We start from the raw sequence: 11677 nt of genomic DNA, 5'->3' as shown, positions 1-11677 counted from the left end.
TTTTTCTATCTCAACAAAGATACATCTTTGATATACTTGAGGACTTAAGGCTGACCGAAACAGCTCCTGCAAGTACTCCTTTGCCATCGGGTTTGAAACTGTCTATTTCAGAAGGAACACCTCTCGCCGATCCAAGTTTGTACAGAAAACTCATTAGAAGATTATTCTATCTCAATTTCTCAAGACCTGATGTTACTTTTGCCACACAACAGTTGAGCCAATACATGTTAAGGCCAACTACTAGTCATTGGTGAGCAACCCTTCATGTGTTGAGATATCTTAGAGGGACTCAATATTATGGAATCCATTACAAGAACCACAGTTCAATCGACCTTGAGGCCTACTCATATGCTGATTGGGGAACGTGTATTGATACAAGAAAGTCAGTCACCGGGTATTGTGTATTCCTTGGTGACAATCTTGTGTCTTGGAAGGCAAAGAAGCAATCTACCATAAGTATATCTACTATAGAGGCGGGGTATAGGAGCATGAGTGCAGCTATGTGTGAGCTACTTTGGCTATCATACTTGCTTGAAGCTGTACGAATCAAAGTCACAACACCAATTCCATTGTATTGTGATAATAGAGCAGCACTCTATATCACCAAAAATTCTGCATTCCATGAGTGTACCAAGCATATAGAAATGACATGCCACCTTGTAAGACACCATTATGAAAGGAAGTTTATCAAGCCAAGCTTCATCAAAGGAGTTGATCAACTGGTAGATCTGTTTACAAAATCATTAGGGGGACTAAGCTTCTCCAAACTTCGCTCAAAGATGTGTGAACCCATGCTCGAAGCGAGGGAGGGGTGTCAAGATACAGAAGCTAAACACCCAAAAGGAGCTTTGGGTTGGACCTAATTTATTCTTTATTTTTGCCTTTGGTTAGGTTCTTCTCTTTTGTCTTTGGTTTAGGCCCTTTCTCTCATTTTCTTCCAATTGCAAATATATTTGTGTTGTACTGTTCTAAATTAATTGAGATGAATATAGAAATTTGATTGCGGTCCTTTTTCATAGATTACATAAATACTTTATTTAAGGTAATAAGATTTAGTTTAATGAATTAATAATAATAAATTATGATATTATTGTTTTTATTCGTTTGGTTTAATTAGTATTTTAAAGTAAAAACTAATATATATACATGAGGGTGTTTGAAAAATAATATTTTGGAAAGCTTTTAGCTTATTAAATAACTTTTATAGTTGTTTGACGAATAAAAAATTTAATTTAAATATTGTAAATTAACTTTTTGAAATAACTTATTAGTTCCAATAGCTTATTAGTTTCAAAAAATTAATTTCAGTATTTCAGAATAGTATTTTGTTTTAATTTCTTTAATTTATAATTTATCCTTAAAACAATTCATTCATTTTAGACATTAATATAATTTTTATTGTAATATTTATTTATTATTTTAATATATTTTCTTTTAATCAACTATAAATTTACTTTTATAAATTTAAAATTAATTTAAATTATTATTTTTATATATAAATTGTTTTATTTGTAAAATTTTTAGATTTGTTTAAATAAAGGCAATAAAAAATATTAATATTATTAATTTATTATATATACTATATATTTTTATCACATAATTTTTTAATATTTATAAATATATTCAATAATTGTACTTATAACTATAAATTTAATAAAAAAATTAATTAATTAAAAATTAACTTAATAAAAATACATATACAAATTCATTATTTTTTAAAAATTCATACTATTTTTAATGAAAAAAAATATTTATATTTTTAATTAAAAATATATAAATTTTCTTACAAAATATTTGAAAAATAACAAAAATAAATATTTTAATAAAATTTTCATAATTTTCAATAAGGAACAATAAAAATTTCAAAAAATTCTACATACCGTAAAAACGTAACTAATTATGAAAATCAGATCCGTGACTAAAACGAAATTTCTCAGATCCACAATTAGATAATGGATGCCCAAAATGTACATACAGTAGAGGCGATGATCGAAACAATGAATGATCCTGATAGAAATCTGAATGATGACATTTAGATTGGTCAGGACGGATACGAGAATGAGGAGGTGAATTCCAGCGAGTCTCACACTCCTGCTCCTACTGTTCTAGAATCGCAACCACCCCGCACAACCGGTGAAGCCACTGAAATCGCAGCTGGCAGGAGTGAAGCGCGCGAGCGACCAGGAAGGCTGTTGTGGAAAAGGCTATGAAGGTAGCTTACAAAGACTTTCAAAGGCCGCGATGGAAGGGGCGCAGCCTGTTGCTGCGATTTTCAACCAGCCTGTTGCTAAATTGCAGAAACGGCATCCTGTTGAGGCCTGACTGAAACAGCCTGCTGTTGTTCTGCCTCATCCACAACGTACGGCTATAGGACTTGGCGCAGGGTCTCGTTACGTCTGCCGGACAGCAACTAGATGAGTTGGAGGGTATACAGCCTATTGTTGTTACGGACCATCTAATGCAGTCTGTTGCTGCAACTTTAAGGCAGCCTGTTGCTGCGGCAGCTGATAAACCTAAAAAATTCAATCGGCAGAATTTTAAAATATGGCAGCAGAGGATGTTGGTGCAAATAAATTTATCGTCGGACAATTTTTGATTTCAAAATGGTGGATGTAAAAAGCGTTACGAAACAACTTAATGCGTTTCAGCTGATTCTGCATGAGATCCAAGCCGAGGGGATAGAGCTTAGTGAAACTTTCCAAGTAGCGACGATAATTGAAAAATTGCCACCTAGTTGGGGTGATTTCAAAATTTACTTGAAACACAAACACAAGGAAATGGATATGGCGAGAATGATTAATCATCTCCAAACTGGAGAGGATCATAGATCGAACCTGGCAAGCAGGGGACATCCGATACTCGGCAGCAAGGCCAATGTAGTCGAGCACAAAGGCCAAGGCTCTCGTTTTAAGACGGCTCCGAGGAACAATGAGCAGCTTGGAAACAATTGGAAGTCAACGGACAAGGGAAAAGAGAAGCTGAAGCCATCTAGTGGCATTGAAAAGGCAAAAAGTACCTTCAAGGGTAACTGTGTTTTAATTGCGGAAAGGTCGGACACCATTCGATAGACTGCTAGGCACCGAAAAGAAAAAAATAGACGAATCAGGAACACGTCGTTACTAAAGATGAAGAGTCACTCGACCTGACATGTGTTATCTATGAGGCAAATCTGGTGGGTTCAAACAAGAAACAGTGGTGGATCAAAACTGAGCAACACGCCATATCTGCATGGACATGAATCAGTTCTCCTTATTCGAGCGTGTCGAAGGAGAAACGATGTACATGGGGAATGCTGCTCCTGCTGAAGTCAAGGGAAGAGGAAAGGTGCTTCTGAAGATGACGCCTGGAAGAGTTGTGACGCTGACCAATGTCCTGTACGTGCTAGCGATAACGAAGAACCTGGTCTCGGGGACGCTCTTGATGAAACACGACTTTAATATAAATATGAATGGTGATAATTTTATTTTTCGTAAATTAGGAGTGTATGTGGTAAAGGATACGTAGATCATGGACTTTTGAAATGTTGTATTATGACAGTTATTGAAAATAATAATAATAAGTCTGTTGTTTATATTGTTGAGTCATTTACTTTATGTCATAGTCGATTGGGTCATGTTAATTATGATTCAATTCGTCGATTAATTAACCTGAACCACATTCCAAATTTTGAATTAAACAAACATAGATGTGAAATTTGTGTTGAAGCAAAACAAACTCAATCGTCTTTTCAAACGATTCACCGTGAAACTGAACCACTCGAATTAATTCACAGTGACATATGTGATTTAAAATTTGTACAAACACGTGGCGGTAATAAATTATTCCATTTATTGATGATTGTACGAAATACTGTTATGTGTATTTACTTAAAGGCAAAGATGAGACGTTAAGTAAATTTATTTTGTAGAAAAATGAAGTGGAAAACCAACTTAACAAACGAATTAAACGAATTTGAAGTGATAGAGGTGGAGAATATGAAACTCCGATTGGTGAATTTTGGGCACAAAATGGAATAATTCACAAAACAACTCAACCGTATTCAACTCAATCAAATGGCGTTGTTGAACGAAAGATTCACATAATAAAAGAAATGACGAATGCGATGTTGTTAAGTTGTGGACTACCCCAAAATATGTGGGGGGAGGCAATATTAACCAGTAATTATCTGCTTAACTTAATACCTCTGAAAAAGATGGAGAAGATCCTTTATGAGCTTTGGAAAGGTCAAAAACCATCTTACAAACACCTTCGAGTGTAGGGGTCTCTAGCTAAAGTAGTGGTGTCACTTCCCAAAAGTGTGAGAATCAGTCCCAAGATAGTGGACTGCATTTTCATATGATCTGCACATTAAAGTACTAGCTATCGATTCTTGGTATTCGATCCAAAACTTTCGGATATCCCAAATAATATGATAATGGAATCAAATAATACATCATTCTTTGAAACTGTGTTCCCTGCAAAGGCAGGCACTGAACCTAGTTCAGCCAACCGTAACCACGAAACTGTGGACCACGATCGAATGAAAATGTATGAATCTGAACTTGAACCAGGTCAAAAACTTGAGCTCAGAAGAAGCAAACGAGAACGAGTTGAAAAGTCATTTGAAAATGAATATCTTACTTATTTTCTTGAAAATAAGCCTCAAGCATATGCTGAGGCGATGAGGTCTGCTGAAACGCCTCTTTGGAAAGAAGTTATAAAAAGTGAAATTGATTCTATTCTTCAAAATCACACTTGGGAACTTGTGGATCTTCCACCTGGTTCGAAACCTCTTAGATAAAAGTGGATATTTAAGAGAAAATTAAAATCATACGGTACAATAGACAAATACAAAGCTAGACTTGTAACCAAAGGCTACAGGAAACGAAAAAGTCTAGATTATTTTGACACATATTCTCTTGTCACGAGAATAACATCCATTAGGATGACCCTTGCGATAGCCGCTCTGCGGAATCTTGAGGTACATCAAATGGATGTGAAAACGGCCTTCGTAAATGGAGATCTTGATGAAGAGATCTACATGGAACAAACAGAAGGCTTTATAGTTCCAGTAAAGGAAAAGAAAACCTGTAGACTTGTGAAATCACTGTATGAACTAAATAGAACTCCAAAGAAATGGCATGAGAAATTTGATAATACCATGATGGACAATGGTTTCAGAAACATGAATGTGATAAATGTATATACGTAAAGACCACTGAGTCAGACTATGTGATAATTTGCCTTTACGTAGACGATATACTTATCGTTGGTAGCAATGAAAAATATCGTAAGTCTACCAAAGACATGTTAAATTTTAGATTTGACATGAAAGACATGGGTTTCACTGACGTGATCTTAGGAATTAAGATCAACAGAACCGAAAATGGTCTAATTTTGAGTCAAACTCATTATGTTGAAAAAATCCTCGAAAAATTCAGTACAACTGATACTGGAATAGCTAGAACCCCATTGGACACAAGTATCCATTTATCCAAGAATCTTGGAGAGGACTTACGCCAAAATGAATACTCTCGGATAATTGGAAGCCTGATGTACCTAATGAGTTGTACCAGACCCGACATAACTTATGCTATAATAAAGTTGAGTATATATACGAGTAATCCTAGTCGCGAGCATTGTAAAGCCATCGTTCGCGTACTTAGGTACTTACGGTACACTCGAGATTATGAGGTGCACTATACCAGACATCCAGCTGTAGTAGAAGGGTACTCAGACGCAAACTAAATATCTGATATTCTTAATTCAAGATCAACTAGTGGATATGTGTTTACACTAGCTGGTGCAACAATCTCTTGAAAATCCTCAAAACAAACAATTATTGTCAAATCCACAATGGAATCTATCTGAGTTCATTGCTTTGGACAAAGTTGGATAAGAGGCAGAATGGATTTGCCACTTCTTTGAGGACATTCCAGAATAGGACAAACCTATCTCTACCATAACCCTCTACTGCGCTAGTAAATCTGCTATTGGCAGAGCAGAGAATACAATGTTCAATGGAAAGAGTCGACATATTCTCTGTCGGCATAATTCAATAAGGCAACTGATCACAACTAAGGTTATTTTGATAGACCATGTTGCGTCAAAAGATAATTTAGTGGATCCGCTATGCAAAGGGTTAAACCGTGATGCAATTTATAAAATGACAAGAGGAATGGGGCTTAAGCCTGTTGAAATATAAGTCTTATAAAGGAAAATCCAACCTAGAAAGACTGGAGATCCCAAGAACTAGGTTCAATAGGACAACCTGCCTATAAAACTTATGTGCGTCACTGTGGGGCCTAATAGCCTCAACTTATTCCTGTCTACGAACAGTGACAGAGTAAGGGAGATAGCAGATAACTGCTTTAATGATCACTAAGTGAAGTGTCGTACCACTCGGAAAAACATAGAGAGATCACCTATGTGAGAGAGAAGTGGGGCCGCTTCGAAGGAGAATTGACTAAACTTAGTTCTTTAGAAACTCTTGCAGAACCAGGACGGGTTCCATGGCAAAAAATGGACCAAATAATGAGAACCAAACGAGGAGTATGGATTATGTGTCGGCATGTAATTCATTTACTAAGAAATTGAACAGTTCAAGGACAACATGTCCACTGGATAATTGGTAAAACCTACATACTGCTCAAGGAATGTTCAAAGGAAAATCTAATTATCCTATGCAGAATTCACTCTTCTTTCATAAGTCATTATCATTTCCTCTTGTCCCACATTGAAGGAGGAGACAAATCTCTCATACTTAATAAATTATGTGGTTCCATTAAATGTAAATTGGATTTGAATGAATGGGCTCTTGAAATAGATTCTTGATTGGGCTCATATATATGTAGTCAAGATTGAGCCTTGGGCATTGGGGCCGTGGGAGCTTGTAGGCCAAGCCCAATCGCAATTAATTTAATTAATTTAATTTTTTGTTTTATCTTAATATTGTTTTGACTTATTCAAAATAAATTGGAATTAATCAGATAAAATAAAATATTATTATAACGTACGTAATGAGATCGGATTATGTGGAATAAGTTTTCTGACGTTACACCAATAAATAAGAACCCGACATTAAATTTTAAATATAGATCAATTTTCTAGCCAAAATAATCCCGATCTTCGTTTTCTCTCGCAAAGTGCTCTAAAAAAAATTCTTTTGCAATCAAAACTCTTCCAAAATTTCCGATTCTCCTGATTCGGTTCGTGAGATCTGTAATTCCGTTAGATTTATTCTATCCTGGGAGGTGATCGGTGACGACCGCATTCGTTTCAAGGAAATCGCGTATTACGCGAGGCTCGAATACGATTTCGATTCTATATTATCAGATTTGTGATTAATTATTTTCGTCTTATCTCAGATTCGACCATAAGATATTCAACAAATGATTGTTGTAACGATACCGATGGTTGGCCTCCACGAACAAACTCGTCCTTCCAGAATCATTTTTTTAGGAGAAAGGGGAGAAAGAAAAAAGTAACGTCAACATGGCTTCTACTGCACCAGGTCGAGTCAAAGAAGCCAATTCAAAATAGCATTGGTTTAACACTCAATGTGTGATTTAATTTTTTGATTTTGCAAAAACAACTTCTGATAGGTGGAGTTGCCATCGAAAACGTCCTTATTATTTTTGTTCTAAGAACGTAGGTGTTTTGTTTTTATTTTTATCTTTTTAAAATAAATATATTAATATTAATATAAATTATATTAATTATATTGTATTTTATTTATTATTTAAATTTTTAATTAATAATATTTTTATGTTATAAATTAACTAATATTTATTTTAATACTGTGTATTATATAATGAAATAATTATATTTTTTAAATAAAATTTACATAGTGAATTTATATTTTTTTAATATTATCTTTGTCCATTGTGCGTCTATATATTTATTTATTTTTTTTTGTTAGTATTTAAAAATTAATTATTTTATCAAAATGTAGAACAAATCAAAGAAAAAATTACTCTAGTATATTACTATACAAATTAATATTATAATTTTATTTTTTATATGATGCAAAGTATAATATTATATACCAGATATACATTTTTAAAAATATATAATAAAAAATTTATTATTTTAATATGAAAAAATATAATTTTTTAAGAACTTTGTTTAATAAATTATTTTTTTTAAATATCAAAAAATTATATTAATTTTTGTATAGAATACAAAGTAGTATAATATATAGAAAATATATTTTCAAAAATATATATTATATAAATTTTGTATTAAGTAAATAATAATTTTATTGTTGTGAAATAAATGAACAATTTTAAGAACAATTCTGGATTCTGATAAAAGAACAGATGAGTTCTTGGCATGAGGTGGCAGATATAAGAACACTTCTTATAAAGTCATCCACATGGTAGTTTCTCTCAAATGAGAGAAACCCTCTTTTATATGGCATTTTTGGGAGTTAAAAAAATATAAAATAACTTTTGGGTTGGTGCAGAGAACAATTCAAAAATACCCTTAAATTTTTTATTTTGTATTTATTTATTATTGTATTATATAAAATTTTATTTTATATAAAATGATATATATTGATATATTTTTATTTAAATTAAATTTTTAAATAAATTATATTGATATAAATATAAATATATATGTAAATTTTTGTTGAATTGGAAAAATAAAATAATGTAGAATGGATAGAAACTCCTCTCTGAATTTATCTGATGCGGATGCACTAATTATTGTATTGCACATGCCGTAGGTTCTGCAGAGGAGATGCCCCATTGCTCCGGCTCTTAGGTCCTCCCTTACCATTATAAGTTATGAGATTTGACCTATTATTTACACATTTATCCACTTCAAAATAAAAAATAAAAAAAAAAAAACAAAACTGTTACGTACAAAATAATAATAATAATAATAATAATAATAATAATAATAATAATAATAATGATAATAGTAGTCGGGTTTTAAAGAAAGATGAGACGGCAGACGCAGAGGTTGGTTTGCCGTCGGTTGGTCCGCGATCGGTTAGTTCGCTTTCGATTGGTTCGCCGTCGTTTGGTTCGCGGTCGGTTGGTGTGCAGTCGGTTGGTCCGAGGTCGGTTGGCCCGTGGTCGGACGGTTGGTTGAGCCGGTCGGTTGATACAGAGGTTGGTCAAAAGAGGAAGTCGGACGAAGAATGACGGCTGATACAGAGGTCGGTCGAAAGAGGAGGTCGGTCAAAAGAGGAAGTCGGGCGAAAAAAGGTCTGTCAATTGGTCGCCTAATTAAGTGAACAGTAGTTCAGTCGCTTGATTGGGGTGACCATTGAATTGTCTGGAGAGACCAGATGGTGGTCGCTTGATGGGGCTACCAATGAGTCGTTTGGTAGCGACCAGTTAGTCTCTGGAATGGTCGGTGGGTCAATCGTTGGGTTATGCGTTTGCCAAGACGGTTAAAGACACGTGTCAACGAAGGAGGACCTTGTGGGCGGTTGACAGCAGTTGCTGTAACCGACTAGACGATGGTTCAAAACGTTTCTTTAGGTAATATTTAAAGAGGGGGTTCGCAACTGCTTCTTCAATCGACATCAAATTCAAGAGAATTGCTTTTGGGATCACCACTTTACTTTTTCAATCTGTAGTTTTTATTTTCCTAGCTTATTTATGTATCGTATGGTGTTTAGAGATTTTTAATCTCAGACATTTATTTTATCAAATTCGAAGATAATTTCTATTTTCGAATTTTACTTTTTATTGTTGAAAATTGCATCAACAAAAACAAAAAAAAAAATAAAAAATCATAAGAACTATTTATTTGACGGTAAGATGAATTATAATGCAATCTCTATTTGATTCAAAATAAATTAAAAATATATTTTAAATATTTTAAAAATTACACTTTAAAAAATATATTCCATATGAATATTATTTTTAAAAAAAATTGAAAAATTATATTTGTACATAATTAACTGCATGTGTCCTTACCCTTAGCTTGTTGAACAAAAATCAATATCTTTGCATCTTCAAACATCTCCTATAAGAACTCATCCAAAAATTGTTGATAGGGCAATCCCAATGACGACGAGTAAGAATGATATTTATACTTTTTTTTTTTTTTTTTTTTTTTATTGCTTCTTTTGAAAGAATTTTGGAGCAAAGATGTACGATGACACTACAAGGACAAATCATTTTTGTAACAAAATTTTTTTGTTTCTAAATCTATTTTTTCCGTTACTAATGACATTAGAGACGGAATTAGAAATAAAATTGCGTTAGTTACGTGAACTTTAGGAACGAAATTCCGTTATAAATATATTATTTTTATTTTTTTGCTGTGTGAAGTAAAGTGTGAAGTTGACACATAAATTCATTGGAAGGCAATTGTTGTTTATCTGAATTATCTTTCTTTTTAGATAGAGTATTGCACAAGGGAATAAATAGTATTGTGGAGCTGTTAATGTGTCATGTCTTTAATATTTTCTTTTTCTATTATTTGCTTTGTGGAATCTTTATTGATTTAGAAATGAGAATACAAATACTAATTCCTCAACAAAATTGTTAAGAAAATAATTTTGCGTTTAAAAAAACTAGTGTAAATGTACATATTTGCTGTATCTTTTGTGTTTTTCAAAATTTTCCTATTGATTACTTCTTTGAATAAAATTCTTTAAAAAGTATCACCATCAAAATGTATAACAAAACATCCAAAAGTGTCATACAAAAAATAAAGTTTGTCATTTAGAAAAAACAAAAAGTCTTTAACATTCAAATAATTCGTTTAGTGGTTAGTTTGAACCTATACATATATATATATATATATATATAAAAGTCAATATAATAAGAAGTATTTTGATGATATACAATATATTAAAAAATAATAAAAAATTACTACCGGATACAATTAAGTGAATTTGATAAGATATTGGACTTCTTCCAAAAAAAAAAATCAAATGGTAGCAATTGATTTATTTGATTTTGCATATAACCTTGATGTTATATTAGAAAATTTATAATACAATCAAAATTAAAGTATTATAAAATTAATTACTAAATATAGTATCAATTAACCTCTTGCAATGGGTGATTTTGATAATGCATTTCAATTCCTTTTTTTTTTTTTTTCACTGATTTTATTTGTGGGGTGCAATAAAAAATTTAAAATTTAAAATTATAATGAAATAAAAAATTAAGTATAAATATATTTATATATAATATAAATTAGTACATTGCACTTGAAGCTGAGATAAATGACTTCTTTCTTTTTTTTCCAAAGCCTTTTTCAATCTATTTTTATGTTTTTTTAGACAATTATTGTTTTAACTTTTATTACAATAACATTTATTTGCACTTCTTCACTTGTTGTAGATGGATCTTTTCCTTTTCAAGTTGATTTCTTCGTAATTGAATTTTCATAAGAAAGTTCAGTATTGTGCAACTTTTCATTAACCATTTCATACATTTTTTTGAGTCTACTTTTTACCATTTTATATATTTTTTTTTTCCTGTTTCAACAGCTCGTGTAATAAGTTGATTAAAAATATTACATAAATCTTTACACCATATTTTTTGCAATACTGTTGAATCCAAATCATCTGTATTGTAAGATGTCAATGTACTATCAAAATCTCCAACCTTAGATTTCTTTGTTCATCGTCTCAATATATATGAAAGTGGAATTTTAACAATGTTCTGAATAGTAAAAACCTTCAAAGTATGAAAATATAATATTCTACAAAACTCAATTT

The sequence above is a fragment of the Andrographis paniculata genome, unplaced genomic scaffold (assembly GCF_009805555.1).
Source record: "Andrographis paniculata isolate CXL003 unplaced genomic scaffold, ASM980555v1 Contig77END, whole genome shotgun sequence".
In the NCBI taxonomy this organism is placed as follows: Eukaryota; Viridiplantae; Streptophyta; class Magnoliopsida; order Lamiales; family Acanthaceae; genus Andrographis; species Andrographis paniculata.
The sequence above is the reverse complement of the archived record's forward strand: the minus strand, read 5'-3'. Positions refer to the sequence as shown.